Below are 11,249 nucleotides of genomic sequence, written 5' to 3' on the forward strand. Positions count from 1 at the left end.
CTGCATGTCTCCACTTCTAAAGAACCCCAGTCTGACTGGGGCATGCAGTGTGGGCCGAAGCCCACCTGCATTAAACATGACATTACCTCAGCTGTGATGGGCAATGCAATGGGATATATTTATGTACCGCCGGTGGCTTCCTGGTACCCACCCATGCTGTCGGTCCACAGGGACTTCACAATAGGGAGTTGTACCTGCCTGTATCTATGAATTAAAAACCCCGGTCAGGTTGGGGCATGCAGTGTGGGCCGAAGCCCACCTGCATTTAATGTGACGTTAGCTCTGCTGTCCAGGGCACTGCAATGGGATACATTTATGTACAGCCAGTGGGTTCCAGGGAGCCACCCATGCTGTGGGTGCACACGGAATTCCCATTGCGGAGTTGTACCTGCCTGTGACTATTTATAAAAAACCGCGGTCTGACTGGGGCATGCAGACACCTTGACAGAATGAATTGTGTGTGGCACATAGGTTCCCCATTGCTATGCCCACGTGTGCAGCTCCTGATGGCGGTGGCACAGGATTATATTTCTCATTGCTTCTGTACAGCACTGTGGGCTATCACCCCACCCCTTTTAAAGAGGGTCGCTGCCTAGCCGTGCCAACCCTCTGCAGTGTGTTCTTGCGGTTCCTCCTCATGGCAGATGCACTTATAAATAGACATGAGGGTGGTGTGACATGAGGGCAGCTGAAGGCTGCGCAGGGACACTTTGGTGTGCGCTGTGGACACTGGGTCGTGTGGGGGGGGGGGTGTTGGGCAGCATGTAACCCAGGAGAAGTGGCAGCGGAGTGTCATGCAGGCAGTGATTGTGCTTTGTTGGAGGTAGTGTGCTGCTTAGCTAAGGTATGCATTGCTAATGAGGGCTTTTCAGAAGTAAAAATTGTTGGGGGGGGGGGCACTCTTGCCGCTATTGTGGCTTAATAGTGGGACCTGGGAACTTGAGATGCAGCCCAACATGTAGCCCCTCGCCTGCCCTATCCGTTGCTGTGTCGTTCCCATCACTTTCTTGAATTGCCCAGATTTTCACAAATGGAAACCTTAGCGAGCATCAGCGATATACAAAAATGCTCGGGTCGCCCATTGACTTTAATGGGGTTCATTACTCGAAACGAACCCTCGAGCATCGCGAAAATTTCGTCCCGAGTAACGAGCACCCGAGCATTTTGGTGCTCGCTCATCTCTACTAAGCACCACACTACCTCCAACAAAGCACAATCACTGCCTGCATGACACTTTGCTGCCACTTCTCCTGGGTAGCATGCTGCCCAACCCCCCCGCATGACCCAGTGTCCACAGCGCACACCAAAGTGTCCCTGCGCAGCCTTCAGCTGCACTCATGCCACACGCTGGCCTCATAGCCACACCACCCTCATGTCTATTTATAAGTGCGTCTGCCATGAGGAGGAACCGCAGGCACACACTGCAGAGGGTTGGCACGGCCAGGCAGCGACCCTCTTTAAAAGGGGCGAGGCGATAGCCCACAATGCTGTACAGAAGCAATGAGAAATCCAATCCTGTGCCACCTCCATCAGGAGCTGCACACGTGGGAACCCATGTGCCACACACTATTCATTCTGTCAAGGTGTCTGCACACCCCAGTCAGACCGGGGTTTTTTATAAATAGTCACGTACAATAGGCAGGTACAACTCCGCAATGGGAATTCTGTGTGCACCCACAGCATGGGTGGCTCCCTGGAACCCACCGGCGGTACATAAATATATCCCATTGCATTGCCCATCACAGCTGAGGTAACGTCAGGTTTAATGCAGGTGGGCTTTGGTCCACACTGCATGCCCCAGTCTGACCGGGGTTTTTAATACATAGACACTGGCAGGTACAACTCCCTAATGTGAAGTCCCTGTGGACCCACGGCATGGGTGGCTCCCTGGAACCCACCGGCGGTACATAAATATATCCCATTGCATTGCCCATCACAGCTGAGGTAACGTCAGGTTTAATGCAGGTGGGCTTCGGCCCACACTGCATGCCCCAGTCAGACTGGGGTTCTTTAGAAGTAGACCCATGCAGTTACAACTCTGTGTGGACCGATAGCATGAGTGGGTTCCAGGAAGCCACCGGCGGTACATAAATATATCCCATTGCATTGCCCATCACAGCTGAGGTAACGTCCGATTAAATGCAGGTGGTCTTCGGCCCACACTGCATGCCCCAGTCTGACCAGGGTTGTTAATACATAGACATTGGCAGGTACAACTCCCTAATGTGAAGTCCCTGTGGACCCACGGCATGGGTGGCTCCCTGGAACCCACCGGCGGTACATAAATATATCCCATTGCATTGCCCATCACAGCTGAGGTAACGTCAGGTTTAATGCAGGTGGGCTTCGGCCCACACTGCATGCCCCAGTCAGACTGGGGTTCTTTAGAAGTGGACCCATGCAGTTACAACTCTGTGTGGACCGATAGCATGAGTGGGTTCCAGGAAGCCACCGGCGGTACATAAATATATCCCATTGCATTGCCCATCACAGCTGAGGTAACGTCCGATTAAATGCAGGTGGTCTTCGGCCCACACTGCATGCCCCAGTCTGACCAGGGTTGTTAATACATAGACACTGGCAGGTACAACTCCCTAATGTGAAGTCCCTGTGGACCCACGGCGTGGGTGGCTCCCTGGAACCCACCGGCGGTACATAAATATATCCCATTGCATTGCCCATCACAGCTGAGGTAACGTCAGGTTTAATGCAGGTGGGCTTCGGCCCACACTGCATGCCCCAGTCAGACTGGGGTTCTTTAAAAGTAGACACATGCAGTTACAACTCTGTGTGGACCGACAGCATGGGTGGGTTCCAGGAAGCTACCGGCGGTACATAAATATATCCCATTGCATTGCCCATCACAGCTGAGGTAACGTCCGATTAAATGCAGGTGGTCTTCGGCCCACACTGCATGCCCCAGTCAGACTGGGGTTTTTAATACATAGACACTGGCAGGTACAACTCCCTAATGTGAAGTCCCTGTGGACCCACGGCATGGGTGGCTCCCTGGAACCCACCGGCGGTACATAAATGTATCCCATTGCATTGCCATTCACAGCTGAGGTAACGTCAGGTTTAATGCAGGTGGGCTTCGGCCCACACTGCATGCCCCAGTCAGACTGGGGTTCTTTAGAAATAGACACATGCAGTCACAACTTCGTGTGGACCGACAGCATGGGTGGGTCCCAGGAAGCCACCGGCGGTACATAAATATATCCCATTGCAGTGCCCTGGACAGCAAAGCTAACGTCAGATTAAATGCAGGTGGGCTTCGGCAGTACATTAATGTATCCCATTGCAGTGCCCTGCTCAGCAGCGCTAACGTCACATACAATACAGGTGTGCTTCGGCCCACAGTGCATGCCCCAGTCAGAGTGGTAATATGTACCTTAACAGTAACCGCGTTGGTGGGAATGTGGTGGCGACTGCAGACCTAGTAGCGCGGTTTTATTTAGTTGGTTTTCGGAATGCGGCCAGGATTAAGTGGGCCGTGGCGGGGGGATGGTGGGGGGGCTCTCTTGTTGTGTCGGTAAAGGTGAAATTCTTGGACTGCCACCAGACGGACCTATGCAAAGGTATTTGCCAAGAATGTTTTCATTGTTGGAGGAGGAGGGGGATGTTTTAGAGGCACTACGTGTCCTCTCCACGTGTCCGTGATTATATGCACCTTAACAGTAACCGCGTTGGTGGGAAATGGCCTCGCCACCATCATGTCTTTGGGAAGCCTCCGTTTCCTCACCCCAGTGACATAGCATTAGCCGCGGTATAGGTAGAGCCCAGAATTAGTAACATTTCAGCGGTAGCATTAGGGACAGGCCCCAGTAACATATCACTAGCAGCAGTATAGGGGGATCACAGTATTAGTTCCATTTCAGTAGTAGTGGCAGGCCAGACAGGCCCCAGTAACAATTCCGAAGCAGCAGTACAGGGGGAGCACAGTATTAGTTCCATTTCAGTAGTAGTAGCAGTCAAGACAGGCCCCAGTAACCATTCCGAAGCAGCAGTATAGGGGGAGCACAGTATTAGTTCCATTTCAGTAGTAGTAGCAGTCAAGACAGGCCACAGTAACATTCCCGTTGCAGCAGTTTAGGGTGATAACAGTCTCTTGCACATTTCAGTAGTTGCAGTATAGACAAGGCCCCAGTTACATTTATGTAGCAAAAGTATAGGCCAACCCCACACACCTTGCTGTACCATGAGTGCAGGCGAAGCCCATAAAAATTATTAGGATTACACTGTAGGTGAGGGCCCAAAAAAATTGGTGTACAAACAGCACTAATGTACCTCAGAAAAATTGCCCATGCCCAACCAAGAGGGCAGGTGAAACCCATTAATCGCTTTGGTTAATGTGGCTTAATTTGTACCTAGGCCTGGAGGCAGCCCAGTTAAAATAAAAATTGGTTCAGGTGCAAGTTTCAACGCTTTAATGAGAATTGAAACGTATAAACATTGTTTACAAAAGTAATATGACTGAGCCTTGTGGGCCTAAGAAAAATTGCCCGTTCGGCGTGATTACGTGAGGTTTCAGGAGGAGGAGTAGGAGGAGGAGGATGAATATAATACACAGATTGATGAAGCTAAAAGGTCCCCGTTTTTGATGGTGATAGAGAACGATGCTTCCATCCGTGGGTGCAGCCTACGTATTGTTTAGGTACCGCTGCTGTCCGCTGGTGTAGAAGAGAAGTCTAGGGAAATCCAGGCTTTGTTCATCTTGATGAGTGTAAGCCTGTCGGCACTGTCGGTTGACAGGCGGGTACGCTTATCTGTGATGATTCCCCCAGCCGCACTAAACACCCTCTCTGACAAGACGCTAGCCGCAGGACAAGCAAGCACCTCCAGGGCATACAGCGCTAGTTCAGGCCACATGTCCAGCTTCAACACCCAGTAGTTGTAGGGGGCAGAGGCGTCACGGAGGACAGTCGTGCGATCGGCTACGTACTCCCTCACCATCCTTTTACAGTGCTCCCGCCGACTCAGCCTTGACTGGAGAGCGGTGACACAGTCTTGCTGGGGAGCCATAAAGCTGTCAAAGGCCTTGGAGAGTGTTCCCCTGCCTGCACTGTACATGCTGCCTGATCTCCGCGCCTCCCCTGCTACCTGGCCCTCGGAACTGCGCCTTCTGCCACTAGCACTGTCGGACGGGAATTTTACCATCAGTTTGTCCGCCAGGGTCCTGTGGTATAGCATCACTCTCGAACCCCTTTCCTCTTCGGGTATGAGAGTGGAGAGGTTCTCCTTATACCGTGGGTCGAGCAGTGTGTACACCCAGTAATCCGTAGTGGCCAGAATGCATGTAACGCGAGGGTCACGGGAAAAAGGCATCCTAACATGAAGTCCGCCATGTGTGCCAGGGTACCTGTACGCAACACATGGCTGTCCTCACTAGGAAGATCACTTTCAGGATCCTCCTCCTCCTCAGGCCATACACGCTGAAAGGATGACAGGCAAGCAGCATGGGTACCCTCAGCAGTGGGCCAAGCTGTCTCTTCCCCCTCCTCCTCATGCTCCTCCCCCTCCTCCTCCTCCTCAACGCACTGAGATATAGACATGAGGGTGCTCTGACTATCCAGCGACATACTGTCTTCCCCTGCCTCCGTTTCCGAGCGCAAAGCGTCTGACTTTATGCTTTGCAGGGAACTTCTCAAGAGGCATAGCAGAGGAATGGTGACGCTAATGTTTGCAGCATCGCCGCTCACCATCTGGGTAGACTCCTCAAAGTTTCCAAGGACCTGGCAGATGTCTGCCAACCAGGCCCACTCTTCTGTAAAGAATTGAGGAGGCTGACTCCCACTACGCTGCCCATGTTGGAGTTGGTATTCCACTATAGCTCTACGCTGCTCATAGAGCCTGGCCAACATGTGGAGCGTAGAGTTCCACCGAGTGGGCATGTCGCACAGCAGTCGCTGCACTGGCAGATTAAACCGATGTTGCAGGGTCCGCAGGGTGGCAGCGTCCGTCTTGGACTTGCGGAAATGTGCGCTGAGCCGGCGCACCTTTCCAAGCAGGTCTGACAAGCGTGGGTAGCTTTTCAGAAAGCGCTGAACCACCAAATTAAAGACGTGGGCCAGGCATGGCACGTGCACGAGGCTGCGGAGCTGCAGATCCGCCACCAGGTTACGGCCGTTGTCACACACGACCATGCCCGGTTGGAGGCTGAGCGGCGCAAGCCAGCAATCGGTCTGCTCTGTCAGACCCTGCAGCAGTTCGTGGGCCGTGTGCCTCTTCTCTCCTAAGCTGAGTAGTTTCAGCACGGCCTGCTGGCGCTTGCCCACCGCTGTGCTGCCACCCCGCGCGACACCGACTGGTGGCGACATGCTGCTGCTGACACATCTTGATTGCGAGACAGAGGTTGCGTAGGAGGAGGAGGAGGAGGGTGGTTTAGTGGAGGAAGCATACACCGCCGCTGATACCAGCACCGAGCTGAGGCCAGCAATTCTGGTGGTGGGTAGGACGTGAGCGTTCCCAGGCTCTGACTCGGTCCCAGCCTCCACTAAATTCACCCAATGTGCCGTCAGGGAGATATAGTGGCCCTGCCCGCCTGTGCTTGTCCACGTGTTCGTTGTTAAGTGGACCTTGGCAGTAACCGCGTTGGTGAGGGCGCGTACAATGTTGCGGGAGACGTGGTCGTGCAGGGCTGGGACGGCAGATCGGGAAAAGTAGTCGCGACTGGGAACCGAGTAGTGTGGGGCCGCCGCTGCCATCATGTTTTTGAAAGCCTCCGTTTCCACAAGCCTATACGGCAGCATCTCCAGGCTGATTAATTTGGCTATGTGCACGTTTAACGCTTGAGCGTGCGGGTGAGTGGCGGCGTACTTGCGCTTGCGCTCAAACAGTTGCGCTAGTGACGGCTGGACGCTGCGCTGAGAGACATTGCTGGATGGGGCCGCGGACAGCGGAGGTGAGGGTGTGGGTGCATGCCGGGAGACGGTAGTGCCTGTGTCCTGAGAGGGGGGTTGGATCTCAGTGGCAGGTTGGGGCACAGGGGGAGAGTCAGTGGTGCAAACCGGAGGCGGCGAACGGCCTTCGTCCCACCTTGTGGGGTGCTTGGCCATCATATGCCTGCGCATGCTGGTGGTGGTGGTGGCTCCCCGGCTGATCTTGGCACGACAAACCTTGCACACCACAGTTCGTCGGTCGTCTGCACTCTCAGTGAAAAACTGCCAGACCTTTGAGCACCTCGGCCTCTGCAGGGTGGCATGGCGCGAGGGGGCGCTTTGGGAAACAGTTGGTGGATTATTCGGTCTGGCCCTGCCTCTACCCCTGGCCACCGCACTGCCTCTTCCAACCTGCCCTGCTGCTGCACTTGCCTCCCCCTCTGAAGACCTGTCCTCAGTAGGCTTAGCAAACCAGGTGGGGTCAGTCATCTCATCGTCCAGCTGCTCTTCCTCCGAATCCTCTGTGCGCTCCTCCCTCGGACTTACTGCAATTACTACTACCTGACTGATAGACAACTGTGTCTCATCGTCATCGTCCTCCTCACCCACTGAAAGCTCTTGAGACAGTTGCCGGAAGTCCCCAGCCTCATCCCCCGGACCCCGGGAACTTTCCAAAGGTTGGGCATCGGTCACGACAAACTCCTGCGGTGGGAGAGGAACCATTGCTGCCCATTCTGGGCAGGGGCCCGAGAACAGTTCCTGGGAGTCTGCCTGCTCCTCAGAATGTGTCATTGTAATGGAGTGAGGAGGCTGGGAGGAAGGAGGAGCAGCAGCCAGAGGATTCAGAGTTGCAGCAGTGGACGGCGTAGAAGTCTGTGTGGTCGATAGATTGCTGGATGCACTTTCTGCCATCCACGACAGGACGTGCTCACACTGCTCATTTTCTACTAAAGGTCTACCGCGTGGACCCATTAATTGTGAGATGAATCTGGGGAACCCTGAAATTTGCCTCTCTCCTAATCCCGCAGCAGTCGGCTGCGATACACCTGGATCAGGAGCTCGGCCTGTGCCCACACCCTGACTTGGGCCTCCGCGTCCTCGCCCGCGTCCACGTCCTCTAGGCCTACCCCTACCCCTCAGCATGGTGTATTACGAGTAGAGCAGAAACAGAACGCTGTAATTAAATGTGCCGCTTATTGGCCTGTGGTTGGAGGCTGACTTCACTTACAGAACGCACAGCAGAACCAGCAAACAATTTTGCGCACGCCTGCACTGTGACGTAGGTGCGTATGACTCAGCTAGTGGAATTCACAGCGCAGAAGCAGTCAAGTGGCCAAAGGCCACTACTAGGTCCTAAGTATTTTGCTTCTCCTTTTTTAAATGCAGAGCTGGTACAGCAGACAGATACTGTAGGCAGCGTATATTATGTATACTGTTTCCCTCTGGCGGGATGACGGCGGTGAGGTAACGGAGACAGCAGAGCCAGCAAACAATTTTGCGCACGACTGCACTGTGACGTAGGTGCGTATGACTCAGCTAGTGGAATTCACAGCGCAGAAGCAGTCAAGCCTGCTGTAACGCTTAGCTGCATATTAATTAGGACTACTACCCCCAGCAGACACGCAGTACACTGAAGACGGTCACAGGCAGCCCAAATATACTATTTTTCCCCAATTTTTTTGAAAAAGCCTACTGCCTATATAGACAGTATATCTCTTTCCCTGTACCACTGTCCCTGCCTCACCAGTACTGGCCCTATACTCTGTATAATGACTGCAGACTCAGGACGCAATGCTCTGCACGCCCGATATACAGAAAAAAAAAAAGTGCAACACTGCTCACAGCAGCCTCAACAGTACTGCACACGGTTAGATGTGGCCCTAAGAAGGACCGTTGGGGTTCTTGAAGCCTAATATAACTCCTAACGCTCTCCCTATAGCAGCAGCAGCATCAGCAGCACTGTCCCTGATCTCTGTCAGAATGCATCTGTGGCGAGCCGCGGCCGGGGCAGATTTTAATACTCGGGTGTCACCTGATCTCCCCAGCCACTCACTGCAGGGGGGTGGTATAGGGCTGGAACGTCACAGGAGGAAGTTGTAATGCCTTCCATGTCTTTCTATTGGCCAGCAAAGCGCGCTAATGTCTTAGAGATGAAAGTGAAAGTAACTCGAACATCGCGTGGTACTCGTCTCGAGTAACGAGCATCTCGAACACCCTAATACTCGAACGAGCATCAAGCTCGGACGAGTACGCTCGCTCATCTCTAATCATATCTATTACTGGTCCCTTGGTTCCTCTCATAGAAATGTATGGAGCAGTAGTGTGCATGCTTGACTGATACTCTGTACAACAGGGCTTCAGATGACGACCAACATGGTTGCCAATGCACCTATAATTTTGCAGATGGCAACAGAATATTTCTCTGTAGTCGCCATTTGCAACTTGTCCTGCTGTTTGAATATAAGTGCTTTTTTTGGAACCTAGCAGGCACGTTTGCTACATAGCCAGATGGCCCATCCCCTGAACGTAACACTACTAGTCAAGAGCTGAAAGTGCAACAAAGGTGCTGCTTTTAGGTCCTGGGACTCCTCCTCTTCGGCATCGCTTGCCAAGCCCCCTGACACACTGCCCACCAGGAGCTTTTAGGGCAACATTTGCAGTAATTCTTCCAGGTACTGGAAGCTCTTGGTGCTGGCCAAGATAACATAAGCGGCACGCTGATGGACCAGAGCAGGGGAAGAAACAAGCAGTTGGCATATTCATATGGGGGTCTGTGAGGAGATGTCCCACCCTTTATGAGGAAGGGGGGCATACAACCGTATGTAATGATATTGTGTAGTGAAAACAAATGTTTGGTACTGTGTTAGCCAGTAGAGTACAATGTGATTGTTCCCAGCAAGAGAAACCAAGTAATCTTGTAGATATGATACATTTTATTGGCTAACAAAAAGACATGATGTTATAGCAAGCTTTCCAACCTACAGAGGGTTCTTCTTCAGGCTAAAATGAAATAGATCCGAAGAGGCATGAATATTTATACACACTTATGACACACATACTTATGACAAGGCACAGACATGGATGTGATGGGTTTGCATTTAAAGGAATACTGCAATAGAAACATAACCATTTTTAACTAGACACTGATAAGGCAGTGAAAGTTTTATAGTCCCTGAATTACGTTTTTTTTTATTTCCTAGCTAGAGCTTTGGAGTACCATTAGTGCGGATTTTGACTGGAAATCAGTTGCATACCTGCTGCTGATTTCATACTATGTGGCGCTCCCCCTCACTTCCTCAGTAGGCTTACCGCTGTCAGAACTCCTCGGCTTCTGGTTCTCAGCCTGTTGTGGCCGCACCTGACCAGGCCGCTGGGAACCGGAAGCCAGGGACCTCAGACATCAGGAAGCCTTTGAAGGAGGTGGGGAGAAGTGCCACATAGTATGAAATAAGCTGTTGATACGTAACTGATTTCTTGTCAAAATCCATAGCAATAGTGCGGACTTTGACTGTATTGTTGATGCAAAAATTGCAACGGAAATTTTTGCTGCGGATGTTCCAAAGCATTTCCACCATATGTAAACATAGCCTGAGTCAGCTTAAAGGGGTTGTCCTGTGAAAGCAAGTGGGGTTAAGCACTTCTGTATGGCCATATTAATGCACTTTGTAATATACATCGTGCATTAAATATTAGCCATACAGAAGTTATACACTTACCCCCTCCGGTGCTGGCGTCCCCATCTCCATGGCGCCGACCGAAGCCTTCTTCTGCCAGGATTAGACGCGCTTGCGCTGTCTGCCCTCTTCTGTCCAGCTCCGGCGGCCTCGCGCTGCAGAGGTCTTCTGCAGCGCGAGCTCGCCGGAGCTGGACAGAAGAGGGCAGAAGAAGGCTTCGGTCGGCGCCATGGAGACGGGGACACCAGCACCGGAGGGGGTAAGTGTATAACTTCTGTATGGCCAATATTTAATGCACGATGTATATTACAAAGTGCATTAATATGGCCATACAGAAGTGCTTAATCCCACTTGCTTTCACAGGACAACCCCTTTAAGGTATGCTGCCACATGCAGAGTGGCCTCAGTAGTATTAGTGACCCCCCACAGTGGCCTCAGTAGTAATAGTGTCCCCCACAGTGGCCTCAGTAACAATAGTGTCCCCCCACAGTGGCCTCAGTAGTAATAGTGTCCGACACAGTGGCCTCAGTAACAATAGTGTCCCCCACAGTGGCCCAAGTAACAATAGTGTCCCCTACAGTGACTTCAGTAGTAATAGTGTCCGCCACATAAGCCTCAGTAACAGTGACCCCCCACAGTGGCCTCAATAGTAATAGGGTCCACCACAGTAGCCTCAGTAGTAATAGTGTCCCTCACA

The sequence above is a fragment of the Eleutherodactylus coqui genome, chromosome 5 (genome assembly GCF_035609145.1).
Source record: "Eleutherodactylus coqui strain aEleCoq1 chromosome 5, aEleCoq1.hap1, whole genome shotgun sequence".
NCBI lineage: Eukaryota > Metazoa > Chordata > Amphibia > Anura > Eleutherodactylidae > Eleutherodactylus > Eleutherodactylus coqui.